An 18,651-nucleotide genomic window follows, 5' to 3' on the forward strand; every position below is an offset into this window, starting at 1 on the left:
TTGGAATAGCAAAAAACCTAGAATAACAAAAACTATCCTCAACAATAAAAGGATTTCTAGGGGAAGTCAGCATCCCTGACCTCAAGCTGTACTACAGAGCGCTAGTGATAAAAACTGCATGGTATTGGTACAATGGCAGGCAGGTAGATAAAAGGAATAGAATGGAAGACCCAGAAATGAACCCACATACCTCTGATCACTTTATCTTTGACAAAGAAGCTAAAACCATCCAGTGGAAAAAGCATTTTCAGCAAATGGTGCTGGTTCAACTGGTGGTCAACATGTAGAAGAATGCAAATTGGTCCATTCTTATCTCCCTGTACAAAGTTCAAGTCCAAGTGGATCAAGGACCTCCACATAAAACTAGATACACTGAAACTAATAGAAGAGAAAGTGGGGAAAAGCCTTGAACACATGGGAACAGGGGAAATTTTCCTGAACAGAAAATATATTTTCTTATATTCTAAGATAAGGCTTATATTCTAAGATAAAGAATTGACAAATGGGACCTCATAAAATTACTAGGCTTCTGTAAGGCAAAGGACACTGTCAATAAGACAAAGTGGCAACCAAAAGATTGGGGAACAGTCTTTACCAATCATACATCTGATAGAGGGCTAATATCCAATGTCTACAAAGAACTCAAGAACCTATACTCCAGAGAACCAAACAACTCTATTAAAAATGGGGTACAGAGCTAAACAGAGAATTCTCAACTGAGGAAATGCCAATGGCTGAGAAGAACCCAAAGAAATGTTCAACATCCTTAGTCATGGGGGAAATGCAAATCAAAATGACACTGAGATTTGACCTTACACCAATCAGAGTGACTAAGATCAAAATCTCAGGTGACATATGATGCTGGTGAGGATGTGGAGAAAGGGGGAACACTCCTTCATTGCTGGTGGTATTGCAAGCTGGTACAACCACTCTGGAAATCAGTCTGGCGGTTCCTCAGAAAACTGGACATGGTAGTACCTGAGAACCCAGCTATATCACTCCTGGGCATATACCCAGAAGATGATCCAACATGTAATAAGGACACATGCTCCACTATGTTCATAGAAGCCATATTTATAGTAGCCAGAAGCTGGAAACAGCCTATCCATTCAACAGAGGAATGGTTACAGAAAATGTGATAAGTTTACACAACTGAATACTATTAAATACAATGACTCAAGAAATTCGCAGGCAAATGGATAGAACTTGAAAATATCATCCTGAGTGAGGTAACTCAGTCACCAAAGAACACACACAGTATGCACTCACTGATAAGTGGATATGAGCTCAAAAGGTTGGAATACCCAAGATACAATTCACAGACCACATGAAGCTCAAGAAGAAGGAAGACCAAAGTGTGGATGCTTCAGTGCTTCTTAAAATGGGGAACAAAATACCCACAGGAGGAAATATGGTGATAAAGTGCGGAGCAGAGACTGAAGGAAAGGCCATCCAGAGACTGCTCTATCTGGGAATCCATCCTATATACAGTCACCAAACTGGGATGGTATTGTGGATGCCGGGAAGTGTTTCCTGTCAGGAGCCTGATATAGCTGTCTCCTGAGAGGTTCTGCCAGATCCTGACAAATACAGAGGTAGATGCTTGTAGCCAACCATTGGACTTAGTGTGGAATCCCCAATAGTGGAGTTGGAGAAGGGGCAGAAGGAGCTGAGGAGTATTTTAGCCCCAGAGGGAGAACAATAGTGTCAAATGGCCAGATCCCCAGGAGCTTCTGGGGACTGGACCACCAACTAAAATGCACACTTGGAGTGACCCATGGCTCAGGTCGCATATGTAGCAGAGAATGGCCTTGTTGGCTATTGTGTGTGGAGCTGCCCTCAGGGCTGAGGTTGTTTGATGTCCCAGTGTAGGGGAAATGCCAGGGCTGGGAGGTGGGTGGGTGGGTGGTGGAGCACCCTCATAGAGACAGAGGGAGGAGGTATGTCGGGGGTTCCCAAAGGGGAGATTTGGAAAGGGGAAAACATTTGAAATGTAAACAAAGAAAATATCCAATAAAAATTAAAAATAAAAAAGTAAGGAGGAATGTTTTGGAAAACTCTGGAGCTAATTATATTTGATGTTAATTCTGTTCTCCTGTGAGTGGTTGTGAATATGGAATGAGTCAGCACTCAGATGATTGCCTGTAAACCTGCTTCCCACCTTAATTTGTAAAATAAAGGAGAGCTGATGATTGGGCAGATAAAAGGGAAGGTGGAGCAGAAGGTGGAAAGGAGAAGGAGAAAATGGAATAAAGAGAGGTTGCAGAGAAGAAGGAAGAAGAAGAAAAGTGGAGCAGAAGCACATGGCCTGGAGAAACGGCAAGTTCTAAGGGGTCTCATAAGCTGTAGAAGGTGGTAGTGTAGCAGTAGATCTGCCCAATCTAGGTGCACAGCATGTATTCATATTAACTGTGTTGTGTTTTCATTGCCGGAGCACATTTGGGAGATTTACCGCAACAGAGGAAAAGGAAGGAAAGGGAGAAATGATGTATCATGATCTTAAATAAATAAATAAATAAATAAAAATTTAACAGAACCACATTGTTACATTGCTAGCATGTGTCACATTGCTAGCATGTTGGCTTCTTAGGTCTATTAATGTTTGGTTAACTATTTACTGCTGTTTCAACATCTCAGTGTGAAAATACTTTATATGTCAATGCTCCTTTTAAGGGTGTTTCTTGCACACAATATGAACTCATCAAACTGCCACTGCTGCTGATAGATATGTTGATTTCTGAAAGTGTGTCTCATGTGGTTCTGCTGTGCAGCTAAGGCGAAGAACCACTGGATTGGCTCCTGTAGTTCTACTGGAGAAATTTGGGTGGGTGAGTGTGGAATGTTCTGACTCTTTTTAAAAGAAAAATCTCAAACTCCAGATTTCTGAAATTAATGTTGAGTCCTCCATTAGGCAACGACAACAAAACATTTCAGCAGAACAAATCTCCAAGGCATGTCAGGTGTGGCACAAAGGGCTGTGCAGGTCCAAGGTCCTGTGGCCCCAGACTCTTGTGCTCAACATGCTGCAATGAGAACTGCTAATACTGTAGCTGGATGAGGGGCAGTGGGTTTGTGGGAAGAGGGGGTAGGAGAGTGTCTGCGTCCCGCCAGAGTTCCAATGCTCTGGACAGGGAGACACGGGAGGACTGCCGGACGCTTTCCACATGGTCCCGGGTGGACATCTGGCTATGTTAAGCCACTGACCCCCACATAGCATGTGGTGGATAAGGGGCAGCCCCAGGTACCAGGTTCTCAGCCTCTGGCATCCCACACTGGCACATATGGCAGAGGAGCAGAGAATAGAATAGGGACCCTGGGGCGGCACTCGGCCCGGGAGATAAGGGAAGAGGGCAGGGGTAGAGGGCACGGGTGCTGGGCGAGAGTCCTTAGTCTGGTCCATGGCTGCAGCGTAGGAAGGCCTGTCAGGAGGTTAGACACGGCTCTTTAGGAGAAAGCCTATTCCATTGTTCAAGCACAGCGGGCCTTGATGGTCAGAGACAGTCTATGGTTTTAGAGCTTTATTGTAGAAAGGCAGGGGGAAAGAGAGAAGGTAAAAAGAGAAAGGGAGAGGCCGGCCATGGCCACGTGGAGAGAGGGGTGGAGAGAGAGAGAGAGAGAGAGAGAGAGAGAGAGAGAGAGAGAGAGAGAGAGAGAGAGAGAGAAGGAAGGCTAGAGAGTAAGAGGTAAAAGCTTAAAGAGAGAGAGAGGTGGGAAGGGAAAGAGAGAGAAGCAGAGTTAGAAAGTAAGAAAGCTTAAAGAGTGAGGGGCCAAGCAGCCCCTCTTATAGTGGGCTTTGCTATCTTGCTGTTGCTAGATAACTGTGGGGAGGAGTCTAGCCAGAACGCAGATGCTTGAGACATTGTCTATGTGACTGCTAGCCACATGCCTCTCTTGTGGGGCTTTGGAGGCAGTAACTTTGACAGGAGCCAGGGGTCTAGGAGACCTGATCGAACTCCTTCCATCCCATGTAGGTGGAAATTACCACCCATCGGCTCCCACCGGGGTTCAAGACCTCAGCTCAAGTGGAGACCAGGCTGTCTGTGCATAGCCCATTGCCCCACAGCCTGAAAGCCTAGCTTAAGTCATAGCACCCTTCCTATCTATGCATAGGACACCCAGCCCACCTAAGCCTCATAGCTGTGCCCAAAACTAGGAAATGAACATGTAACCCAGTGAAAGGGCATGAGGTGCTCTGCAGCTCTGGGAAGGATGGCACCCTATGAGAGCAGGCACTATTACAGACTATGAGTTTAGGTGCACCACTCTATGAAGCCCCTAGAAGACACAGGGAGCTGAGGAAAGAAATCAAGTTCCACCAGCAAGAAGAAGGATTTCCACCCAGTTCTGTAGCAGGGCTGTCTCCCAGTGTGAGCACTTGCTTCCCTCAGAGGGCGAGCAGCAGGAACTGCTTAGGAAGCAGCAGCAGGCATGGAGGCTGGGAATGAAGTACCTGTGTGGTGTCTTCTGCAATTGTCTCATGGTGATTAGGAGACAGGGGCAGAGAAAAATATAGAAATTGATGATGATGATGATGAACAGTGACAGCAGTTAAAAATCACCACGTGTTTTTGGCAGCAATTAATTGTATTGAATGCATATTCAATCACCTACTCCCTGTGCAATGGCCACATCAGTGTCTTAAACATAAAGTCTGATTCTTCTCTCCCCTTCTCCAAACCCTTGTTAGCTCCTACTTGAGTCTGTGTAAGAGGCAAAGTGCCCCTCTCCCAGCCTGCAATGCTCTGTGTCTACCAAGGACTCACACTGCTTCCTGCTCAGGATCCCTCTGGCCTTGCCTTCTGCCCTGCTGTTCCTCCCCATCCATACTGTCAAGCCTCAGCAACCTTCTGCCTTCCCTGAGCAGAAGACTTTGTATTCACCATTCTCTAGCAGGAGATGTCTCTGCGTGTGACTTCTCTACTGGCAGTTTCTCATACCAAGCCTTCCTGTTCTCCCACCCCTCTTCCTTTCTCTCTCCCTAGCATCCTTTTAATAGTTTCACTCACTAAAGTTCAAAACTGGTCTCTCAGACACCAGATTAAGTTTGGGGAAGGCAGTCAGCTTCCTGTTCTGTTCAATACACCACACATGGTGGCACTATCTTTATCATGAATCAGTATATTTGACCTTCACAAGTGCCACAGCTACCACCTTGCTGGAGTAAATGCCAGGCATGAAAGGAAGCTGCTTTCACCAGGGTCACAGATGAGCAAGGGAAGACTGATACTCAGGCACTCCCCTGAGATGTGAACAGTTTGGGACCATTCTTATAAAATGGTAAAAGCAACAGCTAGAATCTGGAATCTATCAAGGGTGGATGCAACTCAGATGGGGATAATTGCTAGGAGCTGGTGGGAAAATTGAAGCTTCCCTTCTACTAGTTAGGGGAATTTTTAATTTTAAGGTCAAAGGATACCACTTCTTTGGTTGTGGCAAGGGATCTCTGAAGTGTTTGGGTGATGAGAAATAAATCAGAGTTTACCAAGCCATGTTTCCTTAAGGGTAAATATTTCAGGGACAAACTTAGATCTTTACTTAGTTGATTAAGCATTTCACCCAGTGAAGGCCAGCTGCAGGAGTTTCAGAGCCCAAGACAGTGTTGGAAATTACCATGACAATCGTGTCCCCAGGACTCCTAAAGGCCTCTGCAGCGAGCTCATTAACTTAATTCTTAATGTTTCCAACACCCTCTCATCCAAGAATAAATCAGGTATAATTCAATTCACACCAAATACAGGGTACCAGAGCTGACTGACTGCCTAAAGCCCAGGGGCACTTGGTAGATATTAAGCAATCTGCTTGAGTCTTCAGTGGGTCAAAGTGCTTGGTCCATAAGGTATTCATTTGTCCGATGTTCTGAAAAACCATACTGTGAAGTTCAAGGAAGAGAAAAATAAAATATTTTCTTTGAATAAAAGTTTTTCAAAGATCTTTTGAAAATAGTTTGAAAACAAGATAAATAGGAAACATCTTTTCGCAACTATATGAGGGAAAAGAATTTCTTAAGTCCCTCACACAATTTAAAGACAAGAAATAAAATAGTGGGCTGACATTTTAAGCTTATTAATGTCAAGTAACAAATTTTATAATTTCAGAATAACCATGTATGTTAATTTTAGTAGTTGCATAATCTAACCTTGTATGATAAGAACAGAGATGAGGAAATCTGGCAGCATTTTTTTTTTTTTTTGTCTTGAAGTGAGTGCAAAGGTCTTTAAGCAATTTTTAATTACTTTCATTTCTTAGGTAAGTCTGAACTGTATACATACAGGAGAAACAACAGAGCCTGGGAAATGAACAAGGTTCAGTCTGTATGCCCACAACTCCCTGAAGTATAAACCCTGAAATCTGACCCCAGTCCTTGCATTCTTCTTTGTGTCACAGTAACACAGTGCTCCAGTCAATCAACTTACAAAGAGAAAAGGTTCATTTGGCTCAGTGTCAGAGGCTCCAGAGAACGATCAGTTGGCCTTTTGATTTGGACCCTTTTTTGAGGGGGTGCATGAATGGTCCCCCAAATTCTCATAATCAGAGAAAAGAAGAGAAAGAGGAAGGAGCTAGGATCTCAGCCTCCTGGTATGAGCCAAAAATCTCCCATTAGGCACCACCTTCAAAAGCTTGCTTCAGTCACCTCTCACTTGTGAGTCACCTCTCAGGGACCAAATTTTTAATAGATGAGCCTTTGAGGGACATTTCAGAAGCAAACTGCAGGAAGCCTTACTGAACCTAAACTAATACTGGATTTCATTATAAATACCTGTTTCTTAATGCAAATGCTTATTTAATTATTAGTGGAAATGATGTATTAGCAGAGCAGTATTAACAAAGCATACAGCAGTAGAAACATGCCAGAAGGAACATGAGTAGCTTGGCAATGGCACTGAGGTGCTGCTCTCTGGGTGTACAGACATGTCAGCCTGGGATGCAGTCAGATATGACAGAGACACTATCTTCTAGCAAACTACCTACTGACAGAATGACAGTGTGATGGTGCTGACCTGAGAGAGGAAGACAGCAGGACAGGAAAGAAGGAAAACACATTTCCCAGATCTCCACTGTGTGCCAGGCACTGCTCAGATTAGTAATAACAGCGTGTGCAGTGGGGGTCTGGGAGCTGGGAAGAACCACCCACATGTGACTTTTGACCTTGACACTGTTCCATGAAGTCAATATGTATACTTTCCATTCACAGGCTAGGAAATGGACTTTGAAAGGTAAAGAATGTGAATAACAATTCAAACCCAAGGCTGAGCCCAGAGTCCTAAGTCTTTCTGCTTCAATATTTGTCTGAAAATAAGAAATGACACTTTAGGTTACTTGTGCCACTCTCTATGGGAAGGAAGGGACTCACGTCAGACAAGCACTTGAGGAAAGTATGTCCTCAGAACTCTCTTCTTGAGACATGCTTACACTCGAAAGAAGTGAATGCTCACACTTATTTGCACAAGCAAGTGTTTAGATGAATAAATAAATCCCTTCAGATGTAGCTTTGTTTTAGAGAATTAACAAGTAAGCAGATAACACCATTTATCACTGAAAAATGTATCACAATAACAAAAGCAGTGCTCAAAATATAGAAACATCGATACACATAAGCATTTAGATTTCTGTAGCAGAATATTAATTAAAAATATTACTCATGACTATGGTATTTCCAGATATGTACAGAATATGCCAAAAAAGCAAACTTCACTGCTCATGTAAACTGCTTCATCTAGAAACATACTCTTTTTTTGAATGTAGCATTTACTAGAAATGCCATTTTAGTGCATATAAATTATACAAAATTCTGGGTGTCACCACTGTGACCTTTTCCTGCATGCAGACAATATACTTTGACCATATCCTCCCTCACCACCCTCCTTACCTCCCACCTTATCTCCAGCCCTACTTTTCATGATAGCACCACTTCTGAAGGATTTCATAACATTTTGGAACATATTTCCAAGCCCACTGTTTACAAGCAGAATCCCTGGCTATACAAGAGTGCAGGTCCCTACCGTCTTTGGGAGCAGTTACTTGAAAGGGTGCATTAGTCCAGCAAAGTACATATGCACAAAGTCCACCCTCTACAAACTTGGAAGAGCTCAGCAGTGGGCAGGGCCAGATAGAAGGCAGTTTGGACACTCCCTCTGTTTGGAAGCTCACAGACTGTAGAAAGGAAATGATTAATGCCAACTCGATGTCACCAGACTTTACAAAACCAAACAAACTAGAACTTTCTGACAGACTAGAACTGCTTCACCTACCTTAATGACATGGCTTCTTTGTAAGGGCCCTGTACAATTCAGTCGGGAAACTTGGGCTGTAGATAAGATTCTTGATAAAGAGCAAGTCTGTTAACAGCTCACTGCTGTAACTGTGTGGTTACTTTGGGAAGCACAAATACAACAGCTGTAAACAAGAACGTCAATCACCCTTAGGACAGAATCAGCTAGAAAAGTCAACTTGCTCTTCTTCAAAACTCTAATTTTATTAAGAGTTTGAGCTTCAAACATTCACAGATCACCTGGTGTTCGTGTTTGTAAAAGTCTCATCAAATGATATATTTTATATTTCTCTTAAGTTTTACTTCTCAAAACAAATGAGAAATACTCTTATTTTTTTTCTTCTCATCTCTAGTTTTATTCTATTTTCAAAGTAATATAAGCCGGGCGTGGTGGCGCACGCCTTTAATCCCAGCACTCGGGAGGCAGAGGCAGGCGGATTTCTGAGTTCGAGGCCAGCCTGGTCTACAAAGTGAGTGCCAGGACAGCCAGGGCTATACAGAGAAACCCTGTCTTGAAAAACCTAAAAAAAAAAAAAAAAAAAAAAACAACAACAACAAAAAAATCAAAGTAATATAAAAGAAATATCAAATACCTTTTGTTACATGTGTGTACTGGCTAGTTTTGTGTCAACTTGACACAGCTGGAGTTATCACAGAGAAAGGAGCTTCAGTTGAGGAAATGCCTCCATGAGATCCAACTGTAAGGCATTTTCTCAATTAGTGATCAAGGGGGAAATGTCCCTTGTGAGTGGAACCATCTTTGGGCTGGTAGTCTTGGTTCTATAAGAGAGCAGGCTGAGGAAGCCAGGGGAAGTAAGCCAGTAAAGAACATCCCTCCATGGCTTCTGCATAGCTCCTGCTTTCTGACCTGCTTGAGTTCCAGTCCTGACTTCCTTGGTGATGAACAGCAGCATGGAAGTATAAGCTGAATAAACCCTTTCCTCCCCAACTTGCTTCTTGGTCATGATGTTTGTACAAGAATAGAAACCCTGACTAAGACACATGTAGAAACCTTGTAAGAAAGAGAAGAAAACAGGACATTCTAAGGCAGGTAGTTTGCTATCGATCAAATTTAGTGGCCAAAATCCCATGTACTGCATTTAAAAAGTCAGAATTACTTGTTTATTTGGGATCATACAATGTTGATCAGGTAGGCTAGACATATGTTTGTACACTGAAGTATACTCATACCTTCCAAAAAAAAAAAAAACCCCAAACAAATAAAAAAGGTAAATAGAAACATTTTTAAAATACCTTGGGATGAAGTATTTGAAATTGAAACTTGTCTTAGAAAACTAGATCACCTCTAATGCACTCCCCCAGGATCGCCTTACCACTACTTTTGGAAGTAGACTGTGCTGTGTTAGTTGTATAGACATCTTAACTATATATGATGAGAGTTAACTTAGTCCCTGTGATAAAGCATGCTCCACTTGCTCTGCTTGTAGCTTCATTGTACCTACAGGGAGGAATAGGCAGAAACATGAGTCCTAGCAGAGATTTAGGGCCCCAAAATGCTCCCGGTTCACCTTTGTTCCATGTTAGGGCAACCATGGCTGGGAAGTAGCAACGAAGAAGTCTTCAAGATCCAACCCTCACTGTTCACTCTCTGTACCTGGCTTTGCACACTTCCCAGGAAGGTGGATTTTGACCACTTCAAGGAGTGAGATGTCCCATGTCCTTTGTGTCTCTACTCATGGGGGTTTCTCCTTTCACATGCTCAGCTGTTGTGACTATATCACAGCTGCTTCCTTGAAATAATGCCAACCAACACTTAAACATTCATGATTCCTTCCAAATGTGCTAGTGGCACATTAGGGGCAGGAGAGGGTCTAAGGATGTAATATTGACTCTGAAGGTAGAATCCTCACCTTTAAGGACTTTCATTCACTGGGAGATGGACATGGCGAAATTCCATGCAAGTAAAAAAGTGAGGACTGATGTCAAGAATACTGAAGAGGGTGTGACCGCATACTAGACATGCTCTGAGAGGCTGTAAAAGCCAGGAAATGGTATAAAAAAAAACAGTTAATTTAGAGTAAGGAATAGAAAAAGATGTTCAAATGTTAAATATGGATTGCTCTTAGGTTGATACCTGTGGCCAGGGAGATGCTATGGTCTCTTATGTACCAACCAATTGGGAACTTTCCTCAAAGGGTGCAAATCAACATCAACCTTGGGGGTTCAGGTTGCTGTGTAATCTGGTTGACTAGCCTTTGGCTCTGTGGTCAGTTTGGTCATGTTCAAGTCATAGAGCTGAGAGACAGTGGCCAAGATTTCTTTGTGTTCTTTCATTCAGAACAAGAGTACAGTGCCTGCAATACACTCTGAAAAGCCTCTCTTGGACCAGGCAGACTAGCTACTCCATGGGACTCTCTCTGAAATACAACTAGATTGCACTAAGTCAAGTCTTAACGATGACTGGGATACCAATAAATCTGTATGGGCAACAATGAACAAAAGCCAGAATAACAAGTGAGGAACACGTGGGTAACTGTGATTATCACCAGGTCACATGGGGCTAAGGACTAAACACTGGAATTAGAAACATATGCCCGGGGCTCAGTTATAAGGAGGAAGTGGCAAGTACAGGACATTAGATGCACTCGGCACCAAGAAGCTAAGATCCTTAAAGAAACTAGATTGACCCCACCTCACTTCACCCCCACCCACACACTGGAAGAACAGTTTGGTCTGGAGTCCACAGAAGGTGATGCCTAGCACACTGTGTCAGTGATACTTTGCCTACATAGCTAACTATAAGGCTCTTCCCCATATTTTATGTAATTGGATTCTTTACAGACCTCCTGTAAGTAAGGAAAAGGCAAAACAGCCTTCATCTCGTCTGAAGCAGTGTTATAGTCACATGAGCTGCAAACCAAACCTGACAAGACACACACTAAGCTGTTATGTGGTCACAGAGCCTCAGATATTGAAGAAAACAAAGAAAGGCTGCTTTGGGCAGTTCTACTCATGTTTTTTTGACCTGACCACGATCAACTAGCGAGCTGTAAGGTCTAGGTGAGCCCCTTTTCCTTCCCTCATCTACGTATGTTCTTCCCCTCAGAAGCCAAATGAGCATGCTATGGACAGCTTCTGTTATCAAGTCGCGTTCCTGCTGGATGCCTGAAGTCTTTCAACCCTGTGTATGGAATTTCTACTTTATTCAGCTAAACAGGAGGTATGTGGTGTCTCCAGGCTTGTCTGAAGTCTAGATTTCCTTTGGTCAACCTTTGAATCTTTAAGCAGAGTCTAGAGATAGAGCAGGCTATAAACAGTGTGATCTGCATCAGTCACTTTACAGATATGCCATGGTGAACTCCATGTTGATATATCCTTTGGCTTACACTATTCCATAGAGACACTTTCTGTGTTTGTATCAAAAGACACGCATGCACTTCAGGATGAAGAACGGGAAAGATAGCAGCAGCAGGCACCACCCTGAAATGTGCCATGTCAGCCACAGAGTGACACTTCATGCTCCCTCACATTGACTGAGCAGTGTGGCAAAAGGAAAGTAGGGATTAAACAAGGCATCACTAGTTCCCTGACTTGTGACTAGCTGAGTAGAGGACTGAAGGAGAGGCAGAAAGAATGAAGTCTGGAACAGCGTCCACAGCCTGCATCGTCCTTAGCCTAACTGGAAGCAGAAATGGCAGAGTCTTGGACAAGAGGTGTGATTCCTGATCTCCTTTTGGGGTACCTGGGCACTGCTGATGTTATATTGCTGGGAGTCAGGAACAGGGTCTGAGGTCTACCTTTCTTCTCAGGGCTTCACAGTGCCAGGCAGAGAGGAGATGTTGAGCCTGGGAGAAGCAAAACTCTGTTAGAGCTGAGAATACCAGAGAGGTTGGAGGGCTGAGAGAAAGCCTTCCTCAGGAGTTTTAGGCTCTGCTCTTTAAGGCAAAGAAAGGCCTTCCTCACAGTGGTCCTTGATAAAGCACCTGAAACGATCCTTTCTTATTCATGTTGGTTTATTTGATGGTGGATGTGAATTCATACATTTTATTTGGGGCTAACCAGGGATTTGCAGGAGGGAATGTCCAGAAAGGGAAGCTCATTGGCTGAACACCAGGGGTGGGGGTGGACGGGTCGGGGGGGGGGGGAGCGGGGCGGGTGCTATATACCTCATTAGCATGGATACTACTAGTGCTACTTTATGTGGCTGACTGCTCATGGTCCTCAGTGGGGTGTCATGGTTACATGGTCCAGAGCAGGTAGAGAGAGGTAGAGGTTGGTAGGGAATGGCTCCACTTCTACTTTTCTGAGATCCCCTGGTTTGAGTTCATTCAACCTTACTAGTTCGTATGCCTCTCTAGTAACACGGTCCCATAAGCCCTGCACATACTGGCTTCAGAGGATCTTTAATGCTTCACATGGCTTCCCCATGGGGAATCCCACATTTTGGGAACAGCTTTAGACAGAAGAGATGAGAAAAAAAAATAGTGAGTACAATTCCCATAGAAAGATACCTCAAAATAGAAGTCCCTCTGTTGGTGTCACCTTACACAGAGGCTGTATTCTGACCCCCAGACTGTCCAGCTTTTTAATAAACCTCTCCTGTCTAAAACAACAGTAGACATATTAAACAATGGCATTTCACATTGAACTTACTTATCAAGCAAAACTATTATTCTCTTCCTACCTTCTCTACTGCATATTCTGTACCCAGTTGTCACACACTTTGTCAGAACCAAAGTAATTCAAGAAGGATTCCTTGGACTGACCACCATGAGAATAGCTACTTATTTTTCATGTATTTAATGCCTAAGGCACTTCCCAGAGTTGGAACACAAACAGTACCAAAGGCATTGAGCATAACACCAGAGTTTTAGGAACTTACTCGGTAAGCCAAGTCCCATTTACTAGGCCAGAGCATCTATCTGGGAGTTCTTCAGGTTAGCTTTCCCGGGAACTTAGGGTTATTTAAGCACAAGTAATACAGAGCACTACTTTGGAACTGAAATAAATACAAGTACTTACTATAAGACTCAGCAGGAACTTCAGCAACTGTTTAGATCCAGATCTACTATTTTCCAGGGGGAATAGTTTATTACTGAGCTTGTCTGGAAGAGGGATGCTGATACTAAACCATCAGCTGACTTTCTGTCAGGGGTACAGTAACTCTAATTCCTTTTTTTTTTGGTCATTTTTACCAATTTTCTTTTTTTATTAGATATTTTATTTACATTTCAAATGTTATCCCCTTTCCTGGTTTTCCCTCGAAACCCCCAATTCCCGTCCCCCTCCCCCTGCTCACCAACCCACCCACTCCTGCTTCCTGACCCTGGCATTCCCCTACACTGGGGCATAGAGCCTTCACAGGACCAAGGGCCTCTCCTCCCATTGATGACTGACTGGGCCATCTTCTGCTACATATGCAGCTAGAGCCATGAGTCTCACCATGTGTACTCTTTGGTTGGTGGTTCAGTCCCTGACAGGAGCCTGATATAGCTCTCTCCTGAGAGGCTCTACTAGTGCCTGACAGACACAGAAGTAGATGATCACAGCTATCCATTGGACTGAGCACAAAGGACCAAGGAGCTGAAGGGGTTTGCCGTCCCATAGGAGGAACATCAATATGAACTACTAACCAGTAACCCCAGAGCTCCCTGGTACTAAACCAGTAACTCTAATTCTTTTCAGACAGTTTGTTCTCTCAGGTGCAATTCCCAACACCCTTCCTATGGCATCTCACTGTCCTAGAATCCTTATTTTCAGAAAAATACATGCACAATGCCTCCTCTTGCTCATATGCTCCACACACCCAGGGTTTCTCCGCAGTCCACTGTGACGAGTTTTATAACAGTGTTGTCAGGATGACTCTATCTATGATAGTGTGTTAGGTGAGCTGTGCATTGATGATGTATAGGGAACAGAAGTTTCCTTCAGTTCCTAAATACAGCAAACAAACAAACAAACAACCAAAAACCAAAACCAAAACAAACAAGCAAAAAAATCACCTCACAGATGGAAAGGCCTACTCATCCAGAATATTCCCTAATGACTCATACTTAGCTAAAGAAACTCCCCCTAACACATAATGAATAATGGCAAAGAATGCAGGTGAAGGCATTCGGCCACTCCCTCCCTTATATCAGTCACAGCTTTACATCTTACAAACTCAAACAGGCAAAGGATTCCCCATGCTAATAGGTGAAGCCTTGGCCACTCTGATGCCAGCTTCACCACGATGGCACCGGTGGCCCGGCATTCAACTACAGTCACCATCTAAACATAGGGCAAGATGTAACTTTTGTTTTAAAGCTTTGCTTTTATGTTATGTGTACTGACCTGCATATGCACCAGATGTATCCCTGGTGTCTGAGAGGATATTACATCCCTTGTAATTGGAGTTACATATAGCAGTGAGCAGCTGTGTGGATGCTGAGAACGGGAACAGGGTCCTCTATAAGAACAGCAAGTGCTCTTACCTGCTGGGTCATCATTCCAATAGTCTTAAAGAATAGCCAGCTTATTCTTTAAGAGTTAATTACTGAGCATTAATTAAACTCTATTTACATGTAGTTTTCCAAAGAGCCCCAGGAGAAAGAATTATTATTAAACCTATTTATTTTCCAGATGAAGAAGCAAGGCTCAATGTAGATAAGAAATTTCAAGAAAGTCCAGTGATGGATCCAGGACTCCCAAACAGTTTAATTCCCAAATGCACTGCCTTATTTCTAATCAGTAGAAAGCTGGAGATCCTCTCTAAAACAAGAAAACCTATAAGAGGTAAAGTCAGCTTAAGATAAGGAAATCCCTTAAAGAGGTACAAATTTATCATTTTGCAACATTTATGAAGATACTAGAGACCCCAGGCAACACCATGAGGGGTTTAAGTCCACAAGAAGGAAGATTTAAACTAAATGAACACAAGGCTGAGACATGATTCGACTGTCTCTGCTACTAATGACAGATGGAGACCTTATCTTTCTTACTGGTAATAAATTATATTATCTGTGAATTTTCCTTCGCAATGTTTGGAAAGCCATCATAGAAACTGTTCTCAGTGTTAAAATCAAACATGGCTTTTTATTTCTATCTATCTATCTATCTATCTATCTATCTATCTATCTATCTATCACCTAGTGTGTTGAGACACCAGGACAGGAAGTACTGAGCTTTTAGCACCTTCCTGAAGGAGGAATGCAGACTTCACTTCTCACCTGTACTCTGTCACAGGCACAGTAGCAGGACATCCTCAGGCTGCCTAGGATACTCTCAAAGCCATAGAGTCATAACCCAGTCCCTTACCAAAGGAACTTTGTTTTCCAGAGTCCTGTTACACAAATGTGAAAAGACATGAGGTGCAGAGCAGATGGGAGCTTCCATATCTAGTAGGTGAGAAGAGTGAGGCTTCAATCTTACAATAGTGGGAAATCCAAGGTTCTAATTTAAATCTTTCTACTAAATGGTAACTGGTAAAACACAATCCTCAAGAAATTCTAATTTATAACATTCTTACTTTTCAGCTATATGCAATTGAACCACCATTAATTTCAACCTACCACCAAGATGTCACTGAATGGAAAGCTGGGAGAGATTTTCAAAATTAATGTCTCTCTGCTGTGGTGCCACCTGAGCCTAATGCCTGCTTTTTATAAGCTACCAAATTAAGGATATTTGACATTGAATCAAAGCAAATGTCTAGCTCAGTGTTCTGGAAAGAAAGTCTTGAATCTGACTGGAATTTTCTTATGAAAAAGTCAGTCACAGACATTTCTTTTGCATATAGTGATACCCTTGAGTTCTGGTGGTTTCTGCTTATGAGTGACTGCGCAGATGCCAGCCCTGAAGTGGCCTTTACAGAGATGAGTCAAAGATCTATAACCATTTTAGCAAACCACACTAACACTATTTCTCACCAAACATCTGAAGATAAACAAGCATTTCATTTGCTCGTCTGGGTATGCCTATCGTAGAGTCAGGGCATGCCAAGTCCAGAGAATTGAATAAAAATGTTCAAATCAAATTGTGCATGAGACTCTTGCATCCCAATCTTTGTCTATCACCCTAAAAAAGAAAGACATCTGGGAAATGTAATTTGTGGAGATTGTCGTGTGGAATATCAGAGCTGTGAATGTGGGAGGTCACCAGGCATTCTCCAAGATCAATCTTTTGCAAGGACTTCCAATTATGCCTCTATGGAATCTCAAGGATTATAACAGATTCAATGACAAGGCACAGTTGGGCTAGAGAAACAACACTCTCGTCTCAGCCCCACTCTGGCTGTGAATTCAAATAGCTTTGCAAAAATTCATCAGTTTTAAGCACAGGTTACAGGGCAAATATTTACTTTAAAAATGATTCTATGCCTTAAAATGTTCTACACAGAGTAGAAGTAACTAATTTTCTTTCCTTTTGTTTATTGTTTTAGTAGCTAATTTTTGACAAAATACTTTGGCTCTCATAAATTAAAGGGAACCTTCAGGCTGCTCTTTGCCCATGATCTGAAGCAACAGTCCACTTGCAAACACACTGATGGCAAGAAAGAGCTATAGAATCTGTTAAGAATGTAGTCCTTTACCTAATCTTGATCCTTCCTAAAAGTAAGGAAATATTCAGTGCAGGGCATTTTGAGTGCAAGGGTGAGTTTCCAGTCATACAACTTCACAAGTGACCAGACTCTCCAGGTCATTGTATGATGCCTTGGAGGTCAGCCATGAGTCCTGGCTGCTGGAACAAGAACATAAACGTGACCATTTTCCCTACATTTGTTAGGGTGACACTGCAATAGGCCACACAGACCTTTGACCAGCTGTCTACGAAGGTATATTGGATACTAGGGAATCAAAACAGGATGCCTAAACACACAGTCACCTAATAATGCACTTCTAATGGAAAAACTCAAGAAACAGGTACATTTTTCAAGTAGGTAAAGTAATTTAATTATTTAAAGTAGAAAAGACCCAGGGAGCAAGCTAAGTCAAATGGTGTGCATTTAATTATAATGCACTGAATTTGGGGAGTCTCAGGAAAAACATTAAATATGAAATATTTTCAGAGGCAGCACTCATATGTATGACTAAAGAGATGTATATTCAAATATTTATATTAATAAAACAAATATTCTTCCTGACAATATAAACAGAAATGGATATAGAAAGTACTATATATTATTATTATTTCTTCTGTGTATTAAAGAAATTTAAATAAGTATCCAGATATCTGTTTTTGTATGTGTTTATAATGTTTTAATTTTGTTTCTTTTCTTTTTTTTTTTTTTTCAGCACTGGGGTCAAACCCAGGGCCTGTACACGCTAGGCCTGTACTTTACCACTGAGGTTTACCCCAGTCCTGTCATTTTTTTTAAAGACTCTTAATATGTTGTTTAACTTCTTGTTAGAATAAAAATGACTTGAATATTAGTATGGTTATTTTAAAAGCAAATACATAGGATAATTTGATTATGAAACCTATCACTATGATGTTAAAAAACCAAGTAAGTAAAGCAATTGCATAATTAAAAAATTCAAACTTGATAAAATAATGAAAGTTTGGAGATTAAAGTTAGAATAGTAATTCACTACGATTACAACTCTTTAGCACTATGTATTTCTCTTAGTTTTATAGTTTGAAAGGAACAGTGGCAGAAGGCAGAAGGCCATCTCACTCATGAGTCTGTCTGTAGAGGAAGGAGACAGTCATCCCTCCTGAAAGTGCTCACAGAGCAGCAGCACTTGGTATACACCAGAGCTCAGAGAAAGCATAAATCTAGCATCCTCACCATGAACATAGACTAGCATCCTCACTGTGCACATAGATGTTCATCTGTAGCAATGATATTCGTGCTTAAAACAGTCCATTGTTCTATATAAATTATAAGCCTTGATTATAAAACTGTTAACAATACTGTAGATACAACACTCAAATGTGCTAATTCTTTCAACATAGCCCTCTTTCTATATTACTCATAAAGATTCAAGTTTTATGATTGAAGTTTTCCTTAAATAGAAAGAAATGTAAAAATCTTCTGAAAGAACAATTGTTAACAGCCATATTTAAGTCGCACTCACTTTCGTCCAAATAACAGTTTTGGACTTGGTTGCTCTGTCAGAGTGAAGCACTCCATAAACTCTCTAATTCTAATAGCTGTCTATATAGAAAGAAAGAGGAACACTCCCAGGAGTTATGAAGAAATGCCACCAAAGCTAAATCTTCCTATCTGGCATTAACATACTGATGGAAAGTAGCACGTCTGGAAAATATTATGTGTCTTACTACAACTCTGAAGGGTTGGTTTTTCCTGTCTTATATGTGGAGGTTTTGAGGCCAGTTAGGACTTGAACTTAGATTTCTCCAATAGTAAGCCCACTTCCCTTCCCATTTCTGTATAACACTTTAACTAGATGTTCATATCACCCAGAGAGAAAACAGGA

The 18,651-nt window shown here is 42.0% G+C and overlaps 1 protein-coding gene and 1 pseudogene across 21 annotated transcripts in view; one reads left to right on the plus strand and one right to left on the minus strand.

Moving 5' to 3' along the window:
- Thrb (thyroid hormone receptor beta) overlaps nucleotides 1-18,651 on the minus strand; it is a 405,974-nt gene that overhangs the window by 263,521 nt on the left and 123,802 nt on the right. For 2 of the 21 annotated variants that reach the window (XM_085828344.1, XM_021181160.3), the window contains exon 1: nucleotides 8,001-8,553. The exons of the other annotated variants lie outside the window; for them this stretch is intronic. The gene's annotated coding sequence lies outside the window, so the exon portion shown is untranslated. Of the gene's footprint in view, nucleotides 1-8,000; nucleotides 8,554-18,651 lie in introns of those variants that run through there. 21 annotated transcript variants of the gene reach the window in all.
- The window catches only part of LOC110309648 (large ribosomal subunit protein eL29 pseudogene), a 71,345-nt pseudogene that overhangs the window by 51,223 nt on the left and 1,471 nt on the right, over nucleotides 1-18,651 (plus strand).

This window comes from Mus caroli, unplaced genomic scaffold, assembly GCF_978045245.1.
Source record: "Mus caroli unplaced genomic scaffold, Mus_caroli_1 scaffold_12, whole genome shotgun sequence".
NCBI lineage: Eukaryota > Metazoa > Chordata > Mammalia > Rodentia > Muridae > Mus > Mus caroli.